The sequence below is a fragment of the Rana temporaria genome, chromosome 6 (genome assembly GCF_905171775.1).
Source record: "Rana temporaria chromosome 6, aRanTem1.1, whole genome shotgun sequence".
NCBI lineage: Eukaryota > Metazoa > Chordata > Amphibia > Anura > Ranidae > Rana > Rana temporaria.
The window spans coordinates 184,998,391-185,022,556 of NC_053494.1; positions in this window are offsets into that span (position 1 = coordinate 184,998,391).

Sequence of the window (24,166 nt, forward strand, 5' to 3'; positions counted from 1 at the left end):
ATCAAGGATGTCTCTGTACACTGCGGCATACATCTTTCCCTTGATCCTGACTAGTCTCCTAGTTCCTGCCGCTAAAAAACATCCCCACAGCATGATGCTGCCACCACCATGCTTCACTGCAGGGATGGTATTGGCCAGGTGATGAGCATTTGTTTCTTTCATGTGCCTTTTGGCAAACTCAAGGCAGGCTGTCATGTGCCTTTTACTAAGGAGTGGCTTCTGCCTGGCCACTCTACCCTACAGGCCTGATTGGTGGAGTGCTGCAGAGATGGTTGTTTTTCTGGAAGGTTCTCCTCTCTCTACAGAGAAATGCTGGAGCTCTGTCAGAGTGTCCATCAGGTTATTGGCCACTCCCTGACTGGGGCCCTTCTCCCTCAATTGCTCAGTTTGGCTGGGCGGCCCACTCTAGGAAGAGTCCTGGTGGTTCCAAACATCTTCTATTTATGGATGATGTAGCCGACTGTGCTCATTGGGACCTTAAATGCTGCGGACATTTTTCTGTACCCTTCCCCAGATCTGTGCCTCGATACAAGTCTCGGAGGTCTACAGACAATTACTCGAAATTTGTGGCTTGGTTTGTGATCTGACATGCACTGTTAACTGTGGGACCTTATATAGACAGGTGTGTGCCTTTCCAAATCATGTCCAATCAACTGCATTTACCACAGGTGGACTCCAATCAAGTTGTAGAAACATCTCAAGAATGATCAGTGGAAACAGGATGCAATTGAGTTAAATTTTGGGTGTCATGACAAAGGCTGTGAATACTCATGTACATGTGTTTATTTTTGTTGTTTTGTTTTAATACATTTGCAAAGATTTCAAACAAACTTCTTTCAGGTTGTCATTATAGGGTATAGGGTAGATTTGTGAGGAAAATAATGAATTTGATCAATTTTGGAGTAGCGCTGTAACATTACAAAACGTGGACAAATTGAAGCGCTGTGAATACTTTCCAGATGCACTATAACACACACATACTGTATAAATTATATATTTATTTATAATATAAGATGGCCAGACTGAAATAGTAAACTATGCATGAGACCCGGTGTTGGAAGGAGAAACATGTTTTTAATATCAGACATTTATGGATTTTTACTGTCTGGTTTATCAAAGAGCCACCTGGCTTGCTGGAGGTCAGCTTGGAATGCCAGAAGAATCAGATTACACAGCAGGGTGCATTTGACAAAAAATGGAATACCAAAATCCTGCCCCTGGAAGAGAATTCACACATACCCCCTAGTGATGGGGGATTAAAGTGACTGGCCTGCAATAAGATCAAGGGAGCCAGATGTGGACTGAAATGTTGACCTGGGTCAAGGAATGTGTCTGTGAGGTGCCAATGCCACCTAGTGGAGCATAGCAATATATTTCTTGCAGGATGTTTGGCGTAATACTACATTTTCTAGTGATTAGGAAGGACAGGCCCTTATAGCTTACGGATTGTATTGTCTGTATACATTGTGTGAGCTGGGGCATGTACACACTTTTACAAGGTTGAATAATGCAAAACACATATTCCCACTGATCTAACAAACACAAATTAGGTTCTTGAAGTGCTACCCCCATAGGGGCCAATGATAGCAACTGGTTCTTTCTTATTAACATAGAGGCTGCCCATCCCAAAACCACTAGTCCATGCACACTAGCTCAGTGTAGGGGATTTTTTATTTTTTTTTATTATGTATTGCTTGTGGAACTTTAAACAGGAAGGGGGTTAGGGCATGGGATACTGCAATACAGGTATATGGTAATGGAAGGACACCTTTCTCTAGGCTCACACACAAAGGATCCTACTAGGGACATTGGGAAAGGCCAATACTCTGAAATCCTATGAGAGCCATCTCAGTCCATAGCTACCTCTGAAACATACTGCAGATTGCAAAATCACACAGTCAACAGTGATCACAATTTAGGGTCATTACCTCCTGGGACTGCTGCATAACTTCCAGCTTCCTCTGGAAACGAACCCATTGAGGGAGGCAATCCATCTCCAAACCAGATTCCTTTGGTGAAGTCTGGACACTCCTCTCCAGGACTTGGCCAGGCTATGATAAATATTCAGTTTGGTCATTTGACCCCCATATTCTGGAAACTTCCCAACCTGTGAAACCATGAACAGACTAGAGCAATTGATTATTGTTTCCTTGACTCTAGAAGAAGCCAAAAACAACCTACACTAGGAGGGTGCTACATCCTATTCACTAGTATTGTCGTTTAAACAGTTTAGAATTCAAAATTACAGCTTTAAATGTTCGTATTGTTTTTTAAAGGGAGTGTAGAAAAATAACTCAAGTTGGCAGCTTTCCCAGAAGTTGCCTCAGTGGCAGCAGCCTCAGAGGCTCTGGAACCCTTCTTGACAAGGAAAGAACACTTTCTCCAAGCATCCAGTCCATTTTCACTACCCCAGCCACCTTTCGGACACTCCTCTCCAGGGTTTTGCCAGGCCATGATACATATCCAGTTTGGTCATTTGACTCTCCCAGCCCCATATTCTGGAAACTTCTTCCAGAAGCAGAAGGAAGCAGCAAAGCTCCCAGCCTGTGAAACCCTGAACAGACCAGAGCAATTGATCATTGTTCCATTGACTGCAGAGGGAGCCAAAAACTAAATATGCCTAGCAACCTACACTAGGAGGGTGCTACATCCCATTCACTAGTATTGTAGTTTAAACAGTTTAAAATTCTTAATTACAGCTTTAAATGCTTGTATCTTTTTTTTTAAAGGGGGTGTAGAAAAATAACTTAAGTTGGCAGCTTTCCCAGTGAACTCAGGCACTGCAGGTGCTTGGAATGACAAGCAGACATGCTACCTTTAACTCCCCTTACATATCTGTTTCTCAGCATGTGGGTTAGCTAAAATGAGCAGCTTAATTATACACCACTGCAAGTGTCAGACACAATTAAGCAAACAGGAATACATGGCCGCATCACCAAAATGGAAAGTTTTCATTACATGCCTGTTTACTTATAAAGAATTTGTAGGCTAGCCACTGATGTGAGATGTCGGTAAGATTGATCTTTCTTATTAAGGATCTTTCCATAAATTTAGGGCTAAATTGGTGATTAAATCGCTTTCATAGTGAAATTTAAAAGGACACTAAACTGGAAAAAAATGTTAATCAAGTATGTACTCTTAGCTTAATACAAGTCCCTGTTATTGCCGTTAGTGTCACTAAAGGCAAAACTCCTTTTTTGTTTTTGGATAGAGTAAGGGAGGGTTTTAACCTCTGTCAGTTTTTTGTTTGCAACCTGTGCCACATTGTAGATATTTCCCTTCACTGCCTGTCCCATAGCCCAAATAGGAAGTATGGGGAAATCCCTGCAAAGTGAGGGAATCACTGGGTGTCACCAGAAATATCCCCATCGGAAGATGGAATAGAAAGGGTGAATCTCCCTTAAGAGTCACAGACAGCATTATAACATGACACGATTCTATGCAGTATGTAAAAAACCTCTGTATGCAGCTCCCCCACAGCCCCCCTAAATACATACCTGAGCCCGATCATCCACCGAGGTGCACGAGAGCAGAAGCTGGCTCCCGCTGCTGTCAATCACAGCAAGTGATGAGGGAGTGGGGGGCGGGCTTCCATAGCAAGCGGCTTTCTATAGGCACAGTCGCTTGGGGGGTGGGGTCAGGAGCATTGGCGGTGGACCCCAGAAGAGGAGGATCGGGGCTGCTCTGTGCAAAACCATTGCAGAGAGCAGGTGAGTATAATATGTTTGTTATTTTAATATAAAAATAAGCTTTACAATCACTTTAAAGCCGTCCATACATACAGTAGATCAAAATATGGTCAGCAGCTCTGATCAGTGTATTCTGACGGAGGAGAAATCTCCCTGCTGTCAGAATACAATAGCTTAATTGCAGCCCCCCAACAAAGCACATTGATGTGGAGGGTCAGTAGTAGAAGACGTCTCCGAAGCAGTAGTTCCTCAGCCAGCCTCACCAGCCTCACCATCCTCTTGACTTTAGTGCCTGCTCACTGGGGCCGGTTTCCAACCTTTCTTCGGGTCCAGGGGGTCCGGTCAGGTGCAGGAGTTGAAGAAGACACCACCACCACTGCAGCACTTTGGAGCTACTGTGGGACAGGAAGCAGCAAAGCCTGAGGGAGGGGCAGAGAACTCCCGCTGATGTCACCCGGGAAGGGAGAGGAGACAGAGCCGAGCGGTCACGTGAATTCTGGGAAACGCTGTGATAGAAGGTATAAATCAGCATCTTTTTTATATATATCAGACACTGGGACACATATTGTTATAAAACAGAGGGGATGCGATGAATATATTATAGTTTTTAAAGCAGCAGCAGGGGAGGGGCATGTAGTGTCTTGAACTGTCAAGCAGGGAGGGAGGGGGAGAATAGGACAGAGGAGGAGAGAGTGGAAGACAGTGGCACATAAGTGTAGTGATATCATATCCAACACAGAACCATAAGATCCAATGTAGTGATATAATGCATAGTGTCTAGTAGATAATTGATATTTAGGTATTAGTATGATGACTATAATTTATGTTCCGCAGCAATACCCCAAGTTCTCCAGAGAGTGCATTTATTTGACTTCCAATACAGAACAAAGTCCAAATTCCACAGATGATACAAATCTAACAGAGTAATTCAAAGTCCCATTTGACTCTAAACCTGTGCCTCCATATTCATACAGAGTGACAAGACTGACTGAGTGCTAGCTTGAATGTCTCAAATACTGGTCTCACACTGGGGTTCTTCCAGGTCAACCAAATGTTTCCCATGAATGAATACCCCCTCAAGTCTAATTACCATCAATTAATACTTCCTTACGTAGGTAAACAATGTACCCTTTGAGGTTAACAAGCCACCTCACACACCTAGTTAGTCTTAAATAAGATTAACACATCAAAGGGTCTTCAGCTGTCACTTTGATATGTCAGAATTCAGCTGGCTTGGACAGTTCAACTGAATTCCTGGTCAATATGGTAATGCAATACAATATATTGTGCAATGCATATAACATAATATATAAAATACCTACACGTATATATTAACCACTTCCTGATGGCCGTATGACTTTATACGGCTGCAGTGTGGATCTTAATTGCCGGGTGGTCATTTATATACGGCCTCCGGCCTCCAGCCGCATCACTGAGATGTTGATGCGCGTGCCTGGCAGACGCGATGTCTGCCAGGCACCCGCAATTGGCGATTACAGAGACAAGGACGTGGATCTGTGTGTGTAAACACACAGATCCACATCCTGTCAGGGAGAGAGGAGACCGATCTGTGTCCCTTGTACATAGGGACACAGATTGGTCACCTCCCCCAGTCACCTCCCTCCCCCACAGTTAGAAACACTATGCAGGGTACACATTTAACCCCTTCCTCACCCCCTAGTGTTAACCCCTTCAATGCCAGTCACATTTATACAGTAATTAGTGCATATTTATAGCACTGATCGCAGAATAAATGTGAATGGTGCCAAAAATGTGTCAAAAGTGTCCGATGTGTCTGTCATAATGTCGAAGTCCCAATAAAAATTGCAGATCGCCGCCATTACTAGTAAAAAAAATAAATAATAAAAAATAATAATTCTGTCCCCTATTTTGTAGGCGCTATAACTTTTGCGCAAACCAGTCGCTTATTGCGATTTTTTTTTTTTACCAAAAATATGTAGAAGAATATGTATCGGCCTAGACTGAGAAAAAAAAATTTGGCTATTTATTATAGCAACAAGTAAAAAATATTGTTTTTTTTTTTCAAAATTGTCACTCTTTTTTTGTTTATAGTGCAAAAAATAAAAACCGCAGAGGTGATCAAATACCACCAAAAGAAAGCTTTACTTGTGGGAAAAAAAGGACGCCAATTTTGTTTGGGAGCCACGTCGCACGACCGCACAATTGTCAGTTAAAGCGACGCAGTGCCGGAAGCTGAAAATTCACCTAGGCAGGAGGGGGGTATATGTGCCCAGTAAGCAAGTGGTTAATATTACAACAATAAGCTGACCACAATGTCAGGGCTTAGCAGCCATGATAAACTGTGGTCAGTTTACAGGAGGGATGGCAGAACCAGGCAGGATCAGCCAGGTATTTTAGGTTATACAGGGGGCCAAATGACACAGCACAAGCACTGTGCTGATATTCATGTTTTAAGGGAACGTAATAATTTGTTTTTAAAGGTAACAAACATTTTAAGCCCTTCTAGGTATCCTTCCAATTGTTTGCAGTTTAGTCTGCAGAAAAGTCAGAGTTCCTTATCAAAAACTGTGAGCAGGCAGGTCCTTTTTTTTGCAGAAGAGGATAATATATATAATAATGCCAACACTTACCATATTAGAATACTGGAAGTGCACAAGGTGGCTAAAATTAACCAGTTCCTTCCATTCAGCAATCAACCGCAAAAAAAAAAAAGTCATAATGGAGCATGCAGATTTTTCTTCAGAACAAAAATAGGTAGGGATCAGCAACACAGTTCATTATAATTCTGACAATGTACATTGATCATCCAGAGGGTATAGTTTATTTTTAACAAAATAAAAATGTCACTTTAACAAATACACCTAGGCTGAGGCCATATGAATTTAAATGGTGATACTCCTATGTAGAGCTGAACACGTTTAACATTTACAGTAGAATATTTATTGTCCCATGTATCGCGAGTCAGAATATAAATGCTCAGTGCTGCCATCTCCTCCGATATTCCCTTGCAGGAAGCCTAGATTTGGACAGTGTCACTAATCCATTGTTTCTATTTTAGATACCATGGCACAATCCTGTTGTTAGACAGTTGTTCCAGATCGCTGACCTGCATTAAATTGAATGCCCTGCGGCCTCTTTCACTTCAGGTAGAGCTCACTTTGCCACTAGATTTTATTCGATTGATGAAACATATATACTTGGTGCTGAGTTTTCAAGAAACTGGGTGCTGTGTCATGTAATATCAACCACAGCAGAGGGTAGATGAGTTACTGAAAACATAACTTCTTTAATTAAACCATTGTTGTTTCAACATTGTCTAGATCAAATGACTTTGGATAGAAAAACACTCATTGAATGTAACTATACTTAAAGTGGTTCTAAAGCCTAAACATTTTTTTTACATTAATGCATTGCGTTAAGGTCCAAAATTTTAGTCATTAGCATCCCCCCTCATCTATCCCCCCCCCATACTTACCTGAGTCCATATTCAATCCAGTGCCATGCACGTCTGCAGCTTTTCTCTCCCCTTACTTCTGGGACTCACGGCATCAGGAGCCATTGGCTCCCACTGCTGTCAATCAAAGCCAGTAATGAGGGAGTTGGGTCTAGGGCAGAGTCCCGCTGTCTGTGTCAATGGATGCAGCAGCAGGTCTTGGGAGTGAGAATGCATGCCCCAATTGGAAGTGGCTTCCTGCGGGAGCACTGGACAGATAGGAGGGGCCAGGAGTACTGGCAGGGGACCAGAGAAGAGGAGGTGTGGGCCACTCTGTGCAACGCCATTGCACAGGTAAGTGTACACATGTTTGTTATTTAAAAAAACAAAATCTTTTATAATCTTTAAATTAGACATATGTGTAGCTGTCACTTTTAAACAAAAAATAGTAAAGGAGTAAGGCAAAACTTCCCCTTCCCCCATTTATCAGAAAATTTTAAAATGTTAAAGTATTATGCCGCGTACACACAACCGTTTTTCATGATGAGAAAACTGCCATTTTTTAGATTGGTCGTGAAAACTGGTCGTGTTTATACTCATTAGCAGTTTTCTCGACGAGAAAACTGCCTGCAAAAAAATTAGAACCTTCTCTATTTTTTCTCGTTGTTTTTCCAGTCATTCTTTTTCTCGTCGTGAAAATCATTTGTGTGTATGCTTTTCGGAGGGAAAAAAAAACACGCATGTTCAGAAATGAGCAAAAGCATCCCAAAGGATGGCACCATTCAAATGGAACTTCCACTTTATAGTGCCGTCGTACGTGTTGTAAGTCACCGCACTTTGCTTGAGTGTTTTTTTTCATTAACGTGTGTATGCAAGTTAGGCTTGAGAGGAATCACGACGAATCACGTCGAGAAAAACATATTTTTTTTGCAGGACAGGAAAAACGGTCATGTGTACGCGGCACGTGGAATATTAGGATCTGTACACAGATAATTCTTTTAGTAGGAGGAACTGCTGGATAGGTTGGGTTCTCTGTTCTTTACCTTCTCAAGAACCTCAGCCCACCTGGCATAGCAGGTTGAGTGTACAAACATACAATATCACAGGAATTCACTGAAAGTAATACTTAGTACCCAATAGTAGTTCTATATCAAAGAAAACAGGCACCAAACCAGGTAATAATGGCAAACTTACAGTAATAAATTGTCACCTATTATGGCTGGTAACTAAAGCATACAATGGATTAAATATGGTAATAACACAATTTAGCAGACAAAGTGACTAACAGTAGGGACTAGGTTTAGGATGACACCCGCCACCACTTAATGTCCGGCCCATCAGTGCCTGTTATTAATTCACGGGCACCTGGTCCGCAGACATTTTCACTGTTGTCCTCTTCATTGGACAGCAGGGAGTGGTCTTTATCAAAGGGCAAGATGGGGGGTGGTAGGGAGCTGCTGGAGTTAACTTTTTCATAAAAAAAAGCAGGTGATATATTGCTGCGTGATCCTAGCAACCAATTACCAGCCTCTTAAGGTGAAAAGTTAACTTCAGCAGTTCCCACCCCCATACAGCCCTGTGATGCTGATCTCTGCTGCTTTGCTTGCTGTACACATGTGTTAGGTAGGAGAGTTCTACTTACACCGTGTGTGTTTGTGGGGTGGGGTGCAAGGACAGAGGACACTACAGTGGGGGGCAGGGGTGTGTGCAGCTGACAGAGGACATTCCAGTGGGCGGGTGAAGTTGACAGAGGACACTACAGGGGGGTTGCAAGGGACAGAGGACACTACAGTAAGGGGGGGGGGCAGAGGACACAGGACACTAAGGTGGGGGGGAGGTGCAGGGGTCAGAGGACACTGTTATAGGAGTACAGGGGATACTGCAACCCCTTCTCACCTGGGGAGAGGGACACCATCTCTCCTGGGGACAGGGATCTTTCTTGCTTGGAGACAGGGACCCCTTCTTGCTTGGAGACAGGGACCCCTTCTCGCTTGGATACAAGGACCCCTTCTCGCTTGAAAAACAGGGACCACATCACCCTTGGGGACAGGGACCCCATATCCCCTGGGGACAGGGACCCCTTCTCACTTGGGGACAGGGACCTCTTCTCCCCCTGGGGACAGAGACCCCTTGTCCCCTGGGGATAGAGACCTTTTCTCCCCTAAGGGCAGGAAACCCATTTTCCCTAGGGACAGGAACCCTATCTCCAGACCATGCTGGCTCAGCAATGAGCAAATAGCCCTCTCACCAGTGTGGTGTCCTCTTGCTGTAGAAGGGGGGCTCCTTTGGTCTCTCCCCAAAAACCTCCGGTGATCAGCAGTGGGGAGAAGAGAGTGAGTAGACACTCCAGTCTCTCTGTGGCAGGTGCTGTGATATGGGCGGTGCTGCACTGCCCTGGGTGTCCTCACTTCCAGTCTGAGGCTCGGATCTCAGCTGGTATGGTCTCCCGCTGGCAAGCGAATATTCAGGCAGAGGTGCTCTCTCCCTAACTTCCTCAATGCCAAGAGCAAGAACATTCACGGGCAGTTTAATAAAACTAATTTCTCCACTCCTCCTATAGGGCTGCTGTCTCATACTACAACTCCCAGTCCTCTCAGTGCTCTGCATAGTAGTCTATGGACTTGCTTGGCTTTAGCTCTCCTCCTTCTGGCCAAAGGGGAATGGTGCAGCATAACATCAATATCTCAGTACAGGGAGAGACGAATAAAAGGAAATGGCCCAGATTCACAAAGCACTTACGCCGACGTATAACAAGTTACACCGACGTAAGTGCAAATGTGCGCCGTCGTATCTGTGCGCCAGACCCACAAACAGATATGCGCCTAAAACCAGGCTACACCCCGCCGACGTAGCTTGCTTACGCCGGCGTAGGGTGGGCGCACATTTAGGCTGGGTGCATGGTGCCGCTCCCATTGATTAGCCATTCAAACATGAAAATGAGGGAAATACGGCGATTCACGAACCTGCGTGCGCCCGACGCAGGCTACGCGAGGTGCACGTAAGTTGTACGTCCGGCGTTAAGTTATTCCCCATAAAGGAGGTGCAACCCAGCAGCAGACATGCAAAGATCTGCACCAGGGAACACAAGCCGGCGTATTTTACGTTGGACGTGTGTCTGGCTGGGCGTAGGTTACGTTCACGCCGTACGCAGTGATCCGACGTAGTTTAGGCAGTTGTTCCGATGTGGTTGTGAGCAGGCGCAGGGGGATGCATCCACGTCACGGCGCATGCGCAGTTCGTGATACGTATCTGTCTGGCGCTCGGCCCATCATTTGCATGGGGTCACGCCTTATTTGCATGGGTCACGCCGACTTCCACCTATGTCGGCGTACGCCTTCGAATCCCACGCCACGCTGGCGCAGCGTTGGGAGCACTGGCTTGCTGAATGCATGAATGCAATGCTGAATGCATTGCTTGCCTCTCTGCGCTGCGTTGGCGTAGCGTACATTGGTTACTCTACGGTGGCATAATGTGCTCCTTGCTCTCTGTGAATCTGGGCCAATGTGTCCTTCTCCATATAGCCCAGCGCCTGTCTGCATAAGTAAGCACACATTACATGGTTTTTCATTGCATGGTGGCCTGTATTTTCCAAGCGTTTTAGTGTTTCTTTAGAAGATAGCTGAGTCACACTAATTTGAGATTATAGGACATAATTTGTTTATCAGAATTCATGCTATTCATCAAGCTGCTTCTCTTGAAGGAGGTGATCAACTTGTACAAAAACATAAATAATCTATATTTTAAAATGTATTACTGGAGAAGATTTAGGACCCAGGTTGGGTTTTTGCTGCTACTAAGGCCTTTGTTTTAAAAAAAAAAAAAAGCAATTTTCCCTCCCCGGTGTCACTTGATTTATTAGAGTTACAAGGTCTCAGGTGTGAATGGGGAGCAGGTGTGTTAAATTTGGTGTTATTGCTCTCACTCTTATACTGGTCACTGGAAGTGCAACATGGCACCTCATGGTAAAGAACTCTCTGAGGATCTGAAAAAAATAATTGTTGCTCTATATTAGGGATATGCAAATAGCGGACCTCCAGCTGTTGCAGAACTACAAGTCCCATGAGGCATAGCAAGACTCTGACAGCCACATGCAAGTCACCCCAGAGGCAGAAGCATGATGGGACTTGTAGTTTTGCAACAGCTGGAGGTCCGCTAATTGCATATCCCTGCTCTACATAAAGATGGCCTAGGCTATAAGAAGATTGCCAAGACCCTGAAACTGAGCTGCAGCAAGCTAGCCAAGACCATACAACGGTTTAACAGGACTGGTTCAACTCAGAAATGTAGTGCACGTGCTCAGCGTCATTTTCAGAGGTTGTCTTTGGGAAATAGACGTATGAGTGCTGCCAGCATTGCTGCAGAGGTTGAAGGGGTGTGGGTCAAACTGTCATTGCTCAGACCATACGCCACAAACTGCATCAAATTGTTCTGCATTGCTGTCATTCCCAGAAGGAAGCCTCTTCTAAAGATGATGCACAAGAAAGCCCGCAAACAGTTTGCTGAAGACAAACAGACTAAGGACATGGATTACTGGAACCATGTCCTGTGTTCTGATGAAGATAAACTTTTTTAGTTCAGGGGGTGTCAAGCATGTGTGGTGGCAACCAGGTATGGAGTACAAAGATAAGTGCGTCTTGCCTACAGTTAAGCACGGTGGTGACAGTGTCATGGTCAGGGGCTGCCGCACTGGGGAGCTACAGTTCATTGAGGGGACCATGAATGCCAACATGTACTGTTACATACTGAAGCCGAGCATGATCCCCTCCCTTCGGAGACTGGGCCATGACACCAAACTCACCTCCAAGACGACCACTGCCTTGCTAAAGAAGCTGAGGATAAAGGTGATGGACGGGCCAAGCATGTCTCCAGGCCTAAACCCTATTGAGCATCTGTGGGGAATACTCAAACAGAAGGTGGAGGAGCGCAAGGTCTCTAACATCTACCAGCTCTGTGATGTCGTCATGGAGGAGTGGAAGAGGACTTGGTGAACTCCATGCCCAAGAGGGTTAAGGCAGTGCTGGAAAATAATGGTGGCCACACAAAATATTGACACATTGGGCACAATTTGGACATTTTCACTTAGGGGTGTACTCACTTTTGTTACCAGCGGTTTAGACATTAATGGCTGTGTGTTGAGATATTTTTAGGGTACAGCAAATTTACATTGTTATACAAACCGCACATTCACTACTTAAGGAGTGTCATTTCATAAGTGTTATCACATGAAAAGATATAATAAAATATTTCCAAAAATGTGAGGGGTGTACTCAATTTTGTGAGATACTGTATATGCTGTCTGAAAGTTTTAGATCCTATTCTAAAGCCTCGTACACACGCTCGGTTTACTCGGCAAGAACTAGCAAGAAAACTGCTGGCAGAGCTTTCTTGCCAAGTAAACCGAGCATGTGTACGAGGCTTCCAGGTTTCTCGTCAAGAAAACTGCCTAAAATCTCGACGAGAAAAATAGAGAACCTGCTCTCTATTTTCTCGGCAGGGTTTTCCTGCTGAGAAACCCGAGAATGTGTATACTTACATGTCGCCGTGGAAACCCGCACATGCTCGAAATGACTTTGACGCATGCGCGGTAGCTTCCTAGGCATAGGTAGGGTGCAGCAAGATGGCGGCGTTGGTATTGAATGCGACAAGCGCATGCTCGTCGTATGAGATGACGTCACTGCGTTCTTGCCATTCAAAAGAACTGCGGTTCAGCAGCGCTTAAGCAGCTGTGTCTATTGATTTCAATGGCAGGGGCATTTTAGGAGCGGCTCCCGCACCGCCCCCAAAGATGCTGGTTGCAGGACTTTTTTCCCATCCTGCAGACACACCGCTCCAGTGTGAAATCACTTGGGCTTCCACACTAGGGTGGCAGGGGAGGTGTTTTCTGGTGCTTTACAGGCGCTTTATTTAGCCCTTTGGCGCCTGAAAAACACCTTAGTGTGAAAGCAGCCTTACTACTACCATACTTTCTCAATATATTTTGTAGATAAACATGACTTACACTTCTCATCAACTCCATCTTTTTGAGACATTGTGATCTACGAAGCTGCAGTGTAGAATATTAGGAAAACTTCTATTAGATAACAGAAAGCAGATAAGATAAATAGGTAAGAATCCAGTTTCTATAGTAACCTCATATATTCCTGTGTCTGTTTCTTCTCCATTTCTCATCAATATCATTTAAGCTGAATAATTATCTACAGACCAAGGAATGCAGTAAATATTCCTTTCTGCAAGGATTTTGGGAATATCTCTTCTGTACCTGACAAATATAGTATGTAAAACTATAGAGCTAAAAGCTTATGTAGCGCTACCCCCGCAGGAGCCGCTGATTTGTTGTTGGGATCGGCGTATTAAGTTACCTTAGTGTTGTCTAGGGTGCAGGTGGAGAACAGAGTAGTGAGCGAATGTCCAGACAATGAATGAAGATTTTCCAATGCTTTATTTCCAGACCAACACGGCCAACATCAACATCAAGTAGAAAGAAAAGGTTGATGAAGCAAGAGAGGGAACTTTGCAGTATCAGGCCTGGATATGAACCAAGCAATCTTGCTCTCAGTAGTATCAATTGTAGTTCGTCGCCACTCTAGCCAGAGTGGGTGAAGTGCCCCCGGACAGACTCCTGTCACAAGTCTGGCAGCCGAAGTGTCACTTTAGGTTGCTGGGAGGAACAGATCTCTCTCACAGACCTGGCTCTAGGGCCTCTGCCACAGGCCTATTACTTTGGATAAGCTAGATGAATGAATTGAGCGAATCCTCCCAGTAGATTTAAGCATAGGTCACCGGATGACAGCAAAGCATACCTGTCAGCATTCCGGTCACCAGATTCCCGATTGGTTCGTTCAAGCCCTGTTGGATAACCTACCTCCCGGTTCTCCTCAAGCCGACCCCTCAATCGAACGGCACCCAGCCTGGGATCCTTTCAAGGGAGCTGGGGACCCAGTAAGTCACTGGGGCCCCTCTCAGGAACATGGAACTCCGTGTAGAATGCGCCCTCGGTCCAAAGGGCCATCGCTGGGGTCCGGTGGATGCCGCACCTGGAACATGGACCCCGCAGGAAGAAGAAGGAGGACCCCTTTTTTCGGAAGAATGGCGTCTGCCACAGATATACCCTCCCCCAGCATGCCCAGCGAGAGAAAAACTACTCTTATTGGCTGCTGGGGAAAAGTGGTTCTGCCAGAACCCCTCTAGTCCCACCTGTCACCCAGGGGTGGGAAAACACCCCTGGAGCGCAGACTGGCCCACAGGACAGTTCAGGAATGACAGCAGCCCACATTTGACAAATTGTGAATGGGAGCAAAATAACTCTCCCATTCCCCACTAACTTTAGCGTAGTGCCCATACTGAAAGTAGCGTCTACAAAATAGGGGAAAGTTTAATGGCATTTTTATTAATATATATATTTTTTTACTAGTAATGGCGGTGATCTGTGATTTTTATCGGTACTGCGACCTTTTTGGGACCATTGGCATTTTTATAGCGATCAGTGCTATAAAAATGCATTGATTGCTGTAAAAATGTCACTGACAGGGAAGGGGTTAACACTAGGGGGCGAGGAAGGGGTTAATTATATTCCCTAGGTGTGTTCTAACTGAAGAGGGGTGGAACTGACTGGGCGAAATTACAGATCGCTGTTCATACATTGTATGAACATACGATCAGTCATTCCTCCCCTTGACAGGACCGGGAGCTGTGTGTTTACAGCTCCCGGTTCTCACTCTGTAACAAATGATTGCAGGTGCCCCGGCGGTGATCGCGGCCGCCAGGAACGGGCACCAATATTACGTGATTTTGCACAGCCGAGCCGACCTGCCGCCGGCTCGGCTGGTCGGCAAGCGATTAAACTATTTTCGAAAAGTGTTGTGCATGTATTTAATTTTTCTGGTATACTGATTAGAGGTTGAAAGGGATCCAGGCAGTGGCGGTTCGTCCATAGAGGGCGCTGGAGCGCCGCCCCCTCTGGCTCTCACCGCCACTGAGTCAAATAACATAGATTCATGCATTGCACGAATCTATGTTATTTTCGCCGCTGCTGCTGTTATTCAGATTGTCGGCGCTCAATGTCCGGCCATCTGAATAACGCCAGCTGGTTGGCTGTACGGAAATGTCTATCAAAGCCAACAGCTCTGATAGGCTTTCCCAATACAGCCCCCGGGTCCCGGAAGCTTATTCTCGGAGCGCACAGACTGTACGCCCCTTGAATAAGATGACAGGCGTCTCAGCCAATCAGGTTGGCCGGTTCTGGCTACCGGTAACCTGATTTGCTGAGACGCCTGTCAGTCATCGAGGGCGGGAGAAGACAACGTGGGACGTGGATGCCTAAAACCAGTAAAGGTAAGTGCCGGGCGGGGGGAGAAAGCAATTTACAGGGCACAGTGGGGACAATTGGCACAGCGGCGACCATTAAAGGGCACAGTGGCTGCGTTTAATGGCATGGCACAGTGGTGACAATGGATGGCACAGTGGCTGCGTTTAATGGCATGGCACAGTGGTGACAATGTATGGCACAGTGGCTTGCATTTAATGGCATGGCACAGTGGTGACAATGGATGGCACAGTGGTGACAATGGATGGCACAGTGGCTGCGTTTAATGGCATGGCACAGTGGTGACAATGTATGGCACAGTGGCTGCGTTAAATGGCATGGCACAGTGACTGCATTTGATGGCATGGCACAGTGACTGCGTTTAATGGCATGGCACAGTGGTGCGAATTGATGGCACAGTGACTGCATTTGATGGCATGGCACAGTGACTGCGTTTAATGGCATGGCACAGTGGTGCGAATTGATGGCACAGTGACTGCATTTGATGGCATGGCACAGTGACTGCGTTTAATGGCATGGCACAGTGGTGCGAATTGATGGCACAGTGACTGCATTTGATGGCATGGCACAGTGACTGCGTTTAATGGCATGGCACAGTGGTGCGAATTGATGGCACAGTGGCTGGGTTTGATGGCATGTAACAGTGGCTGCGTTTGATGGCATGTAACAGTGGCTGCGTTTGATGGCATGTAACAGTGGCTGCGTTTGGGCACAGTGAGACTGCAATTTTTTTTTCCTTTGCGCCCCCCCAAAAATTTTGAGCACCAGCCACCACTGGATCCAGGGAGGGAAAAACCAAACTTGCTACTAGGTAGTTGATACATAGCTTTTCTTTCCGAAATCTCCCACACACGGAAGTGCATAGCAGCCACCAGTGTGGAACGACCCCTGTTTTTTGGGGGTACTTTTCTCAAATCATCCATTGCTGAGGAGATACAGTACCAGCCCACATGCCTGGTGTGCTGGGCAACTTAGCTCTCTGAGGTGGGTGGGAACACTTCTTTAATTTTGTTTACATTTGTTTAAAATTACAGTTAACCTTATTAATGCTGAAACTGTAACTGCAGTTTGATCACTATGGAGAATTCCTGCTAGCAAATAAAAAAATAAATAAACAATCTTTGTACTGTACAAAGGAGATTTGATGGCTGTTCTACAACTTCTGCATTAACTTGGTGCACAATCCTCTTATTAAATAGTAGGTTGGGTGAATATAACTTTGGAACAAGGGGTAAATGCTCACCTGGGCGAAGTACAATAAAGGATTCACTGGGTGATTTTCCCAATAATTCTTTCATAAATAGACCTTTTAATGTTTATTATAAACAAAGCAATGTGCAGGGCATGCTCGGAGCTGATGCCCCTCTTTGTTCTTACATGGAAGGTTCAGAAGGTACAGTCAAGGATGGACCTTGACCTCCTACAAAGGTTCTTGTTTTCCCCTTAGCTGCAATTGGATGTTTTCCATTTTCTACATCTTCTTTGTATCACCTCAATAACATTCTTTGCTTTGCAGGTCAAGACTCTCTATGGGCTGATTTCGCAGAAATTCTTCTTATGCAGTTAGATGACATAACCTGACTGCCAACATCTCAATTAGCTGCCTCACAAGCAGGTATAGGATCCTCCACGCTATCACAGCTCATGCAAAACAAGCAGAAACACAGAAACCCACATAGCGCAATAATGTAAACACCATTGGGAGACAAATGACAGCCTTCTGATAAGAGCACACTCACGAATCCCCCGGACACAACAGGCAACAACAATCCTCCTTTAGCCGCTCAGGTTAGATGTTCTCCTCATTCGAATGTGCGATCTGTCATTCCCGTCGACACACGGATCAACTATCTATCAAGGATCTCTCCCTCAAAGTTGTCTTCCTCGTAGTCATAACATCAGCTAAGAGGGTTTCTGAAATTCGTTCTCTAGGATCCAAAGAACCATTCCTTACTTTCTTCCCGGATTGTGTCATATTGATTGCTATGTTAGGTTCTAATCCAAAGGTAACATCGGTTTTTCATGAGAACCAGGAAATCGTCCTCCCCACCTTTCGGTCTTTTGAGGACTCTAATATTCATCCTTTTAATGTCGGAGAAGTTTTAAAGCAATATCTGGAAGCTACAGCGTCTTTCCGCCAATCTGATCATCTATTTGTTTCCTTTCATGGGAAAAACAAAGGAATGCATGCTTCCTCCAGAACAATTGCAGCGTGGATCGTCCAAGCCATCCAGGGGGCTTAAAAGGCGAAGGGTTTGTCTCCTCCAGAAGCGGTGACCACTCACTCTACTCGGGGCTTTCCACATCATGGGCGGCTGCCCGGCATGTCTCCCCAGAAGTGATCTGTAAAGAGGCCTCATGGTCCTCGTTAAATACATTTATGACGCACTATTGCGTAGAACCGGCCTCTTTATCGTCGGTTAATTTTGGTTTACATGCTTTATCTGTTGACGGTGTCAATTAAAACCTTTTTCTTTAACCAGCAATTGCCCACCCGGGTGTGTATGGCTAGTCATTTCCCACACGTAGGTTGCCATGGAGTCTGTCAGGAAAAGGGAAAATTTATATCAAATACTTACCGTAATTTTCCTTTCCTGATGAACTCCATGGCAGCAGGAGTTCCCTCCCTTTGCTGGAGTAGGCTATATTACGGAACACGGTCTCTGACTAGAAGCAAAGATTTATGGGAGTAGGGTCCTTTGAGGTATGAGAGGCGGGATTAACCCACACGTAGGCTGCCATGGAGTCCATCAGGAAAGGAACATTTGATATACATTTTCCCTTTTTACTGAATCACCAAGACTTCTCATAAATACTAAATTATTTTTAAACTCTGGAGACAATAACTACATTACACCAGAACGCAGAGGTGATATGCTGAAATTCTATATTAAACATCGCCTTCAATGTATTTTCAGGCCTGAAGACTACTGCATAAAATACCATAAATGGGAAAAATAATGAAGCTTAAACCATTGAGATGATGGACCAATCTATATGATGCATTCCGTCTACCGGAACAAGGAATGTGACTCACTGTCTTTAATTATGGTCCTTTGGGCCTCTTTCTTTATTTATAGCAGTTTTTTATCTTAAGTACTATGTACTGTGTCACAGGAGGTGAAAGTACAACACAAGAACAACACTAAATCAATGCCCAGAGCATAAGAAAATAAAATATATTACATATATAATGAAGATTCACTTCCATCTTGAGATCTGGTAGGAAAACACAGTATTCTGCATGAAATATGTAAACTCAACTGCAATGAAAGTGAGGGAAAAAATCCCGCCTTTCATTATTATTACTAGGGAGGGTTTTCCTATTCAGAGGTATCCCTTGTTTCAGTGATTGTTGTCATCAGTGTGGTGAAATCTCTCCAACAGGGACTTATTCATCAAAAAGATAAAAAAAAAATAATTGTGTCACCATTAACTAGATTTCCTTCACTTCCTTCCTTAAACCCCAAAACAAAAAATATTGCAGCTTACCAATCCTTACAGAGTCACTAAAGGCAAAACTTTTTTTTGGTTAAAGCTGGCCATACATATATGGGTTGAATTCTGGGTTTATGCCAGGTAAGGGGACTGACATAAACATTAGGCGGCTCTTCTTAACCACTTCAGCCCCAGACAATATTGCTGGTCAATGACCGGGCCACTTTTTGCAATTCGGCACTGCGTCGCTTTAACTGACAATTGCGCGGTCGTGCGACGGGGCGCCCAAACAAAATTGGCGTCCTTTTTTCCCCACAAATAGAGCTTTCTTTTGGTGGTATTTGATCACCTCTGCGGTTTTTATTTTATGCGCTATAAACAAAAATAGAGCGTCAATTTTGAAAAAAAATGAATATTTTTTACTGTTTGCTGTAATAAATATCCCCAAAAATATATAAAAAATAATAATTTTTTCCTCAGTTTAGGCCGATACGTATTCTTCTACATATTTTTCGTAAAAAAAAAAAATCGCAATAAGCGTTTATTGATTGGTTTGCGCAAAAGTTACTGGGCCAGATTCACATAGAGATACGACGGTGTATCTCCTGATACACCGTCGTATCTCTGACTTAGGCCAGTTGTATCTATGCTACTGATTCATAGAATCAGTTACGCATAGATATGGCTAAGATCCGACAGGTGTAACTGTGTTACACCGTCGGATCTTAACTGCAATTTAAAAATGGCCGCGGGGGGGCGTTCTCGCTGATTTACACTGAGAAATATGTAAATCAGCGAGATACGCCAATTCACGAACGTACGCGGACCCGACGCAGTGTTGTTACGACGTTTATGTAGCGGTTTTCCCGGCATGTACTTACCCCTGCTTCTATGAGGCGCAGCCAATGTTAAGTATAGCCGTCGTTCCCGCGTCAATTTTTTTTTTCTTACGTCGTTTGCGTAAGTCGGTCGCGAATACGGATGGCCGTAATTTACGTTAACGCCGAAAACAATGACGTCCTAGCGACGTCATTTGGAGCATGCGCACTGGGAAATTTCGCCGGCGGCGCATGCGCAGTTAAATCGGCACGGGGACGCGCCTGATTTAAATTGTACACTCCCCCTAGCCGCGGAATTTGAATTCCGCGGGGGGATTTACGATCCGCCGCCGCAAGTTTGAAGGTAAGTGTTTTATGAATTACCCACTTGCCTCTCAAACTTGCGGCAGCGGATCTTAAATCACATAGATCACGCGGATCTAAGGATCCGCTAATCTATGTGAATCTAGCCCATAGCGTCTACAAAATAGAGCATAGTTTTATAGCATTTTTATTAATATTTTTTTTTTCACTAGTAATGGTGGCGATCAGCGATTTTTATCGGTACTGCGACCTTATGGCAGACACTTCGGACACTTTTGACACATTTTTGGGACCATTGGCATTTTTATAGCGATCAGTGCTATAAAAATGCATTGATTACTATAAAAATGCCACTGGCAGGGAAGGGGTTAACACTAGGGAACATTAAGTATGTTCCCTGGGTGTGTTCTAACTGAAGGGGGGGGGGTGGACTGACTTGGAGAAATGACTGATCGCTGTTCATACATTGTATGAACAGACAATCAGGCATTTCTCCCCCTGACAGGACCGGGAGCTGTGTGTTTACACACACAGCTCCCGGTTTTCCCTCTGTAACGAGCGATCGCGGGTGACCAGCGCGCGCCCCTATTGGCTGATCCGCAAGATGGCGTATAGCTACGTGATCTCGCGCAGCTGAGCCGCCCTGCCGCCGTATAACTGCGTCGGCTGGTCAGCAAGCAGTTAAACCTCACTATTTCACATGATAACCCAGGTACCAGAATCATTGCCTCTCTAGACACCGAGAAGGCATTTGATTCCATTAAATGGTCCTATCTGTGGGAGGTTCTGCATCGCTTTGGATTCTGCCCCAAGTTCATACATGAGATTCAGCTACTCTATCAGGCACCTAGAGCACGGGTCTGCATGAACAATTGGCTGACTAGGCCATTTAACCTATTTTTGCGGCACGCGGCAGGGATGTCGCTCTCCCCCAGTCTGTTTGCCCTGGCTCTGGAGCCCCTGGCAATTTTGATCAGGAGTGCCCCTGATGTCCTGGGCCTGCGGATGGGTAAGATGGAAGGGCAGCTGTCCCTGTACGCTGATGACGCGTTGCTGTACCTGAATGATGCGGGCATGTCGCTCCTTGCAGCCTTACGAATCTTTGACAAGTTTGGTGGATACTCCGGCATCAAAACTTAACTGAGCTGAATCTGTGATCTTCCCCATAGATGAGGGTGTGGCCCACGGAGCTGCCTCCTCCCCCCTACGCTGGGATGAGGAATTCCGGTATTTTGGGGTATTGGTTACCAAATCTCCCTCTTAATATATAGAAAAGAATATGCTGCCTGTCCTGGCTACCTTGCGCACAAAATGTGCTGTGTAGGCAGGATTGCCTCTCAACCTTTTGGAATGTATCAATCTCCTTAAAATGGTGATGCTGCCTAAATTTACCTATCCATTTAGAAACTGTCATGTGTGGGTCACTGTCTAATTTTTTAGGGAAATTGATAAATGTGTGGGCTCCTTTATTTGGAATGGAGCAGTCCCCTGGCTTGCACACTCCACTCTGTGGCTGCCTGCTCACCTGGGGAGGGCCTACGTGGAGGGTGTGAACTGCTGCCAGACGGCGTTACTTACGACCAGATCAATGGTCGCCTGCACATCCATTGTGGGGGAACCAAGCCCTGTCACACTTCTGTACCATTCCCAACCCTCAGGTGTGGGCCAGATATGGTATCACAACTTTGAGTCAGGTTATGCCCCGGGGAGTACTGATAGGCCTCTCTGTGATTTAATGCGAAAATTCCAACTGCCCCAGTGGATGTGGTTTCGGTACCTCCAACTTAAACATGCTGCTAGGGCCCAGTTTCACCGACCACCCCTCCTACAGGCTGACCCTATTGAAGAACTTCTGGCCCAGGGAGACCTTACTAAACCCCTCTCCACCTTATACAACGCACTCCTGGGCACCGACGCCCCCAAGATAGAAAGACTGTGGGATGCATAGCATAGGGATATAACCTCTCTGGAAAGGGTGGGATGGGAGGACTGTCTCGAATACGGCCGCCAGCTGGTTATTTCATCCAATGATAAACTCATCCAGGTGAAATTTCACTATAGAATTTTCTACACACGCCAAAAACTTCATCGTACATTCCCGGACAGGGATCCCATGTGCCCTAAAAGTAATTCTCAAGTAGGTACTTTTTTCCACATGTTTTGGGAATGCCCCATCATAGTGACCTATTGGACGGCGGTGTTTAGTGAAATTAATACTAGGCTCCAATTGTCCCTTCTGGCTATTCCCGGGCTGGCCCTGCTAGGGGTTCAGAAGGATGCACAACAATCCCACCACTCGAAATTACTGATTTTCTATCTTTTATTCTATGCTAAGAAAGAAATTCTCCTGAAATGGATTGCCCCTTCCCCTCCGTCCCTCTCTTCCTGGGAGGCACAGATTAAAGCTTCCCTGCCTATGTACAGGATCAGCTACATAAATCGAGGTTGTTAGTGGAAATATGAGAAGGTGTGGGCCCCCTGGACTTCCACGTGATACCACCCCCAGGGCCTACTTCTCTGTGGTCAGTGGAACGGGTGGGAGTAGGTTAAATTTGCTGGAAACACTTACTGTATATTTTCTGTTGCATGTATATTGTACATTGGATGGTTATACTGTTTGTCTCACGTTGTCCTCTATTGTGATTGTATCAGCTTTGCGCATGATGTATTGTACCGTGTCATCTGGTATACTGTAAAAAAAAAAAAAAAAATCATAACTCTTTGTTTGGTAAAATAAAAAGAAGTAAAAGTCCCACTTGAAACTAATGTTTTCTATAGCGACTGTTTCCCCAAGGCAAGTTAAATGTACAGAGACCAATTTGTTGTTTCCTCCCAAAAGACTTTATTGTTTATCAGTAAAAGTACAATGTAGGATATGGTTTGTGTTTAGTAAATAACCATTTTGTCTACAGAACTGAGAATTTTATAATAAAGCACATGAGAAAATTTGAAGCATTAATAAAGTCAAAAGTTTTTTCTCTTTTATTGATTGAGTAGGGAAAGGTTAAAACAAGTAAAACAGACTAGCATTGGTCTGAGCACTCACACCTTCACCTCTCTGGCATTAGCAGTTCCTCATTTCTGTGGTAATGATGGGCTCGGGCATATTCGGTTTGTACCCGCCAGGAACCCGTCACTGCACACCGCCAATCATAGGCAGTGTATGTGGGAAAAGTGAGAATACTGAATACTGAATACTGAGAACAACAGCAATTGTATTCACTTAGCTTTAGGTGCACACTGTGCAGAGGACACAGTACACCAAGTGAGACTACTTTCTGATCAGCCACTGCCTGGGGTATTAATATGAGAACAACAGCAATTGTATTCACGTAGCTTTAGGTGCACACTGTGCAGAGGACCAGGGCCGCCATCAGGGGGGTACAGGCAGTACAACTGTAAGGCCGTGTACACACGGTCAGTCAAAACCGATGGAAACAGACTGAAGGACCGTTTCATCGGTCCAAACCGATGGTGTGTGGGCCCCATCGGTCAGTTATCCTTCGGTCAAAAATTTTAGAACTTGCTTTAAAATTGAACCGATGTAATTTAAAACATGTAACCAGTAAAAAAATTTAAAGCGTCGCCTATGGAGATTTTTAAGTAGCAAAGTTTGGCATCATTCCACAAGCGTGTGCAATTTTGAAGGGTGACATGTTAAGTATCTATTTACTCTGTGTAACTTCATCTTTCACATTATGCAAAAACATTGGGCTAACTTGAAAAAAAACACATTAAAAAAATTGCTACGACCGCCATTGTATTCTCGAGGGTCGTTTCTAAAAAACATATAAAATGTTTTAGAGTTCTATGTAATTTTCTAGCAAATAAATAATGATTTTTACATGGGGGGGGAATGTCTGAATTGGCCTGGGTACTCCACAATGCCCGAAGGTGTTCCCTGCATGTTGGGCCTCTCTATGTGGCCACACTGTGTAAAAGTTTCACACATGTGGTATCGCCATACTCGGGAGTAATAGCAGAATGTGTTTTGGGGTGTAATTTGTGGTTCTTTTGAAAGGCAAGAACGCGGTGACGTCATTGCGTACAATGAGCATGCGCTCGTTACATTCGATGCTGTCGCCACCATCTTTCTGCACCCTACCTATGCCTAGGAAGCTACCACGCATGCTTTAAAGTCATTTGGAGAATGCGCGGG